The 6,990-nt window shown below is 56.9% G+C and overlaps 1 pseudogene; it reads left to right on the top strand.

Moving 5' to 3' along the window:
- The first annotated feature begins 476 nt into the window (after positions 1-476).
- LOC124551549 lies at positions 477-593 on the top strand (annotated as a pseudogene).
- Positions 594-6,990: the final 6,397 nt, after the last annotated feature.

Below are 6,990 nucleotides of genomic sequence, written 5' to 3'. Positions count from 1 at the left end.
ACTGTTCTTGCTTGAGATGTCTACACACGACCCTCATCTTAATAATAAGACTGTGACTGATGCATACCCCATATGCGACATCACAGAGACCACTAATAATTCGGAGAAGTGCCGGTATTTCTCTATTATATGTTTAAAAAATGAGAACAATCAGTCAGAAGTGATTCTGGAGGACGAACCGAAGATTGCGTTCTTGGTACCCTGAGATAATTATCACTACTGAAGAACAATGTTCAAGTGGAAGAATGTTTCTACAACGTTTCAACAATTGTTGTAAAGAGTGCTGAAGGAGCTGAAACCTTGCCAATGTCGAGTCTACCCAGATGATATGACTGTGTTCTTCAGAGACATGGAGGAACACACACAACGACTGAAGGAAATTTTTAAGAGGTCGTGGGCTGCACATTTGGCATTGAGCTTTGAAAGGCCTTATTTTGCTTTAGAGGAAATGGTTTACTTTGGGCATATAATTATCAGCCAACGGCCTTGCCGCAGTGGCAACACCGGTTCCCGTCAGATTACCGAAGTTAAGCGCTGTCGGGCTGGGCTAGCACTTGGATGGGTGACCATCAGTTTGCAGAGCGCTGTTGGCATGCGGGGTGCACTCAGCCCTTGTGAGGCAAAACTAAGAAGCTGCTTGATTCAGAAGTAGTGGCTCTGGTCTCGTAAACAGACATACGGTCGGGAGAGCAGTGTGTTGACCACATGCCCCTCCATATCCACACCCAGTGACGCCTTTAGGCTGAGGATGACACGGCGGCCGGTCAGTACCGTTGGGCCTTCATGGCCTGTTCGAACGGAGTTCATATAATTATCAAATATTTGGTAAAAATAGGTACAAGAATGGTACAAGAGGTACAAGTTCCCCAGATCATTATTCTGGTAATTAGCTACAGTAACTTTTGGCTCTCCTAAATTATTAAATGAAAAATCATCAGGAGTTCGCTAATATAATGCAACTACTCAAAATCGCGAGGGGTTCATACTATAATGCAACCACTCATGCAACTGTTGACAAAGGGTGCAAGATTTGTGTGAATGTGGGATTGTCAGGCCACATTCACACTGGCGAAGGAAACTTCAATGTCAAGTCCAGTTTTGATTTTTCTGGATTTTCAGAAGGAATGTATACTATTGGGTGACGTATCTAAATTCCCTTTTGGGTGTGTTTTGTGTCAGGCTGTGAGCGGTGAGAGGCAGCCTGTGGTTTACCCATCAAGACAACTTAATAGAGCAGAAAACTAGTCTACTACAGAACAGGATTTTTTTTTTTTTTTTTTTTACTTTATTGTTATTTTAAAACCTGTACAATTCAGGTAGGCTGGCAGCGGCACACTACGCCGCTCTTCAGCCATAGCGGTTTACAAGAGTATAAAACATGGTGAATGACAATGAACAGAGTGACGGGCAAAAGAGAGAGGTCACAGAGACATAAAAAACACGGAGTCGTTCACATGTGACGATAACAACACTGAAAACACGTTGGCACGGCGCACAAAACACTGGTGAGTCCGACGGCACAAGTGAACGTAGGAGTGGGACGGCGGACACCAAAAACACTATATGACGTCACACACACGAAGCACAAAAGGCGACGATCTCCGGCGCGCGAATGTTCACTATACGTGTGCGAGTCCGGGGACCTGCCAAGAGAGGAGGAGGAGGAGGAAGGGGAGTGGGAGAGCGAGAGGGGAGAGCAGAGATGCCACGGGCAGGGGAGATAGGGGGGAGGGAGGAAGGGGGAGAGGAAGCCCAGGGGAAGAGGGGGAAGGGAGGGGACAGGGAGATGGAAAAAGAAGGGAAGAGAAGAGAAGGGAGGGAGGGTGCCGAAAGGAAAGGACACGGGAAGTGGGGGGTGGGGCAGGGTCAAAGTTGATAGGAGGGGTAGATGGAGGGGACGAGGACATCATCAGGGAGAGGGAGCTGGCGGAAGCCACCTTGGGAGAGGGTATGGAGGGTGGAGAGATGGAGACCGGGTGGGACGTGCGAATACAGGCGCGGCAGCGGGCGGGGGTGGGAGAGGAGCGGGGAAACGAGCGGGTGAGGGGGATCAAGTTTACGTGAGGTGTACAGGATGCGTATCCTTTCAAGGAAAAGGAGGAGGTGGGGGAAGGGGATGAGATCATACAGGATCCGCGTGGGGGAGGGGAGACGGATGCGATAGGCAAGGCGGAGAGCATGGCGTTCAAGGATTTGGAGGGATTTATAGAAGGTAGGGGGGGCGGAGATCCAGGCTGGATGGGCGTAACAAAGGATAGGGCGGATGAGGGATTTATAGGTGTGGAGGATTGTGGAGGGGTCCAGACCCCACGTGCGGCCGGAAAGGAGCTTGAGGAGACGGAGTCGGGAACGTGCCTTGGCTTGGATTGTCTGGAGATGGGGAGTCCAGGAGAGGCGACGGTCGAGGGTGACGCCAAGGTACTTAAGGGTGGGAGTGAGGGCGATAGGACGGCCATAGACGGTGAGATAGAAATCAAGGAGGCGGAAGGAAGGGGTGGTTTTGCCTACAATGATCGCCTGGGTTTTGGAGGGATTGACCTTGAGCAACCACTGGTTGCACCAAGCGGTGAACCGGTCAAGATGGGATTGGAGAAGGCGTTGGGAGCGTTGCAGGGTGGGGGCAAGGGCAAGGAAGGCGGTGTCATCGGCAAACTGGAGGAGGTGGACAGGGGGCGACGGCGGCGGCATGTCCGCTGTGTACAAAAGGTACAGAAGGGGGGAGAGCCTTGGGGCACACCGGCGGAGGGGAAAAAGGTGTAGGAATCGGTGTTATGGATGGTGACATAGGAAGGACGGCGGGAGAGAAAGGAACCGATCAGACGGGCGTAGTTAATGGGAAGGGCGAAGGTTTGGAGCTTGAAGAGGAGACCGGAATGCCAGACGCGGTCATAAGCGCGTTCGAGGTCAAGTGAGAGGAAGATGGCGGAGCGACGGGAATTAAGCTGTTCGGAAAGGAGATGAGTGAGGTGAAGGAGAAGATCGTCGGAAGAGAAGGATGGCCGAAAGCCACACTGGGTGACGGGAAGGAGGCGGTGCTGGCGGAGATGCTGGTGGATGCGGCGGGTGAGGATAGATTCTAGGACCTTGCTGAAGACCGAGGTAAGGCTGATGGGACGGTAGGAGGAGACGGCGGACGGCGGTTTGCCAGGTTTAAGGAACATGAGGATACGGGAGGTTTTCCACAGGTCGGGGTAGTAACCGGTGGACAGGACTACATTGTAGAGCCTGGCCAGGGTGGAGAGGAAAGAGACAGGAGCTTCACGAAGGTGACGGTAGGTGGCACGATCGTGACCAGGAGCGGTGTTGCGTTTTGTGCGGAGTGTATCAATGAGATCCTGTGTAGTGATAGGGGCATTGAGTTCCGTGTGTGTAATGTTGTCCAAGTACTGGAAGCCAGGAGCGAGGGGAGGGGAAGAGGTGTCAGTTCGATCGCGGATATCTGGGAAGAGGGAGTAATCGAACTGGGGATCATCGGGGACGGAAAATACATCGGAGAGGTAGGAGGCAAAGTGATTGGCCTTACTAAGGGAGTCAGGGAAAGGGTGATCATCATGGAGAAGAGGATAATAGGGGGAGGGTTTAGTTCCGGTAAGGCGACGGAAGGCCGACCAGAACTTGGACGAGTTGATTGGTAGGGTTGCATTTAAACGGGTGCATGTCTGTCGCCAGTCCCGGCGTTTCTTAGCCGCGAGCAAATTACAAACGTGTCGCTGGAGTTGCCGGTGGCGGCGTAGTGTGTCCGGGTCACGCGTGCGGAGGAAGGCACGGTAGAGACGACGGGATTCACGGAGGAGGAGAACGGCCTGTGGGGGTAAGGTAGGACGGTGGGGGTGGATGGCGACAGTAGGAACGTGGGCCTCCACGGCCTCAGACAAGGTCCGCTGGAGAAAGGAGGCGGCATGGGTGACATCGTCAGGGTGGTGGTAGGTGAGAGGGTGGCTATCGACCTGGGTGGAAAGGGTATCCCGGTAGGCATTCCAGTCGGCTCGGGAATAGTCGTGGACATACTTAGGGGGAGGGTCAGTACGAGGGTCGGGGCGAGGGCGACGACCGTCTGAAACGGTGAGGAGGACAGGGAGATGGTCGCTACCAATAGGCTCCAGGACATCCACCGTGATGCGGCCAAGGAGGTTGGGGGAGGAGAGGATAACATCAGGAGTGGAGTTGGATTCAGGACGGGTATGCCGGGGGATGGGGACGAGGTCACCTTGAAGGGTGGAGAGGAACCGATGCCATCGCCGTAACTGGGCAGCGGAACGACTATGGATGTTGAGGTCGGCGGCGATCACGTAGGAGGAAAAGGTACGATCGACGTGGGAGAGGAAGTCGAAGGGAATAGGAGCGTTGGGGCGGACATAGATGGTGGCGCAGGTAACGGTAAGGCCGGGGAAGAAGAGACTAAGGATCAGGTGTTCGGTGGGGTCGGGAAGGAGAGGTTGGAGCCGAACGGGGATCTGGCGGTGGTGACCAATGGCAACTCCGCCACGCGCAATCGGGAGGGGATTATCGGAGCGGTGGAGGAGGTAGGGCGAAGTGTGGACTGTGTGTTGGGGTTGCAGGAAGGTTTCATTGAGGAGGAAGGCATCCACACAGTGGGTGGCAAGGGTGTGCAGGAACAGGTTTTTGTTGGCAGGAAGGGAGCGTATGTTGTTGAAAAGGATACGTTGCTGTCGCGCCATGACTGGGATTTAAACGAGGGTGTCAAGACGGGAGAAGGTGAAATGGGCCTGGTTGTTGGAGTAGGTGGCGTACATCTTGAGTTGGAAGATGGAACGGGCAGCAAGGGAGATCTGCTGGAGGGTGTGAGGGCGCTGAAAGGGATGAACATTCTGGAGGACGATGGTGAGGAACCTGATGATGTCCTCAGCGGTGGGCGGGGGACGAAGGGAATTGCCAGGGGGGGTGGGGGCGTCCAGAGGACGGACAGGTACGGTGAGTTCAGGAGTGGTTGGAGGGGGTCGGGCTTTACACTTTTGGGAGTAGGTGGGATGAGGGAGATTGCAGGTATTACAGGAGGGAGGGGATTGGAGGTTAGGGCACTGCCGGAGGAAGTGCGCCTGCCGACAATGCGGGCAGGTGGGGGCCTCGCGGCACTCAGCTGTGGGGTGCGCATTATAGCGCAGACACCTCTGGCAGCGCAGGGATTGAGGAGGGGAACGGGAAGGGTCGACCTTGTACCGCTGGTGGAAGAGGAGGGCACCCTCCTTCAGGAGACGGTCAATGGAGGGGGCGTCCTCAGAGAAAACCCGCATAAGGCGGGTGGGGCCGGCCGAGTTGAAAATGCGGCGGACCGCCCGCACCTCCAGCGTGGGATGGGCCTGGAGCTCCGCCAACACCTCCTCCTCCGTGATCGACGGACTGAGCCGCGTGATCACGGCGGTGAGGGTCGGCGGGCGACGCGGGGGTTGGGGTTGGCGGGTAGGAGATGGAGAAGGAGCAGGGGTAAGGGAGGCGTTGGGACCAAAACGGGTGATGGGGAGACGGGAGAGGATGTCAGTATGGAGGGTTGGGCTGGGGGAGGAGATGAGAACAGAATCTCGGCGAGGAGTGAGGAGGGAGATGGGGGCACCAGGACAATGCTGGCGAAGGAAGAGGGTGAGGTTCCGGGCTTCAAGGAGAGAGGGATCAGGACGGGAGAGGAGGTAGCGGTAGGAGGAAGGGAGAGAGGAGGAGGATGAGGGGGCAGGGACAGGCGGGGAGACTTCCATGGCATCAAGGGTGGGGGAAGGAGGACGAGGTGCAGCCTTTTTGGAAGCAGAGGAAGCAGGGGTGCCACCGGGGCGCTTGACGGCGGTGGAGGAGGTGTGGGGGATGGGAACAATGGGAATGTGGCGGGGAGGGGCAGGTCCCGGGGCCGGAGTCGGCGCCGGAGATGGTGACGGTGACGGTGAAGGCGACGATGACGATGACGGCGGCAGAGGCGGCGGCGATGGCGAAGGTGACGGGGAGAGCTGGGCGTGGGCAGTGGCCCGACGGGCCACCACCCGAGCTGGAGCTGCAGTGACAGGCTGGGGGAGTGGGGGGAAGGGATCAGAACGAGAGGAGCGGGAGGAAGAAGCGGGAGAGGGGGCGACAAAGATAGAGGGTGAAGGGACAGTGAGGAGAGGTGGAATGGAAGGAGGGAGGTGGGACTGGGCACACCAAGTTATAGTGGTGGAGGCGGCGGAAGGGGAGGTATAGACAATGGCGGTGGTGGTAGTAGTGACAGTGGTGGTGGGGGCGGACATGACGGGAGAGAGAAACAAGAACGAACAGAACGAAGAGGAGAGGACAGAAACCGGGGACAGACAAAGACGAAGACGGATGAAGACGAAGACGGCCGTAGACCAGGGTCAGGACGGCGGCGATGGTGGCGACCAGGCGGCACCGGATGGCGGCGGCGGCGGCGGCGGCGGCGGCGGCGGCGGCGGCGAGCACCGGCAGGCGGCGGGCACCGGCGGCGGCGGCGGCGGCGAGCACCGGCAGGCGGCGGCGGCGGCGGGCACCGGCAGGCGGCGACCAGGCGGGGGCGGCGAGCCCCGGCAGGCGGCGACCAGGCGGGGGCGACGGGCGACGAGCCCCGGCAGGCGGCGGCGGCGGCGGCGGCGGCAAGGACCGGAAGGCGGCGACCAAGCGGCGGCAAACAGACGACACGGCAAGGATCTTCCACGTCGAAGGCGCACCCTGAGAGTAGCCCAGGCAGTGAAACTCTTCGATGAAGAAGAGAGGGAATCCAACCCTCGAATGCGACAGAACAGGAGTTGTTGAGCCTCATATATGGAATCACATATATTCGGTGTTGAATGGGAATAAATTTAGTTACTGACCATACCGCTCGGAAATGGTTATCAGGTTAAAGGACACATCCAGCAGTTCGATTACAAGAATAAGTCAGGGAAGAAACACGGGAATGCAGATGTGCTCAGCAGAAATACACACTATGTGATCAAAAGTATCCAGAAATCTCACTGAAGAAGACAAGTTCGTGGCGCCCTCCATCGGTAATGCTGG

Source organism: Schistocerca americana, chromosome 9 (genome assembly GCF_021461395.2).
Source record: "Schistocerca americana isolate TAMUIC-IGC-003095 chromosome 9, iqSchAmer2.1, whole genome shotgun sequence".
Classification (NCBI taxonomy): domain Eukaryota; kingdom Metazoa; phylum Arthropoda; class Insecta; order Orthoptera; family Acrididae; genus Schistocerca; species Schistocerca americana.
This window is presented reverse-complemented; position numbering and strand designations above follow the sequence as displayed.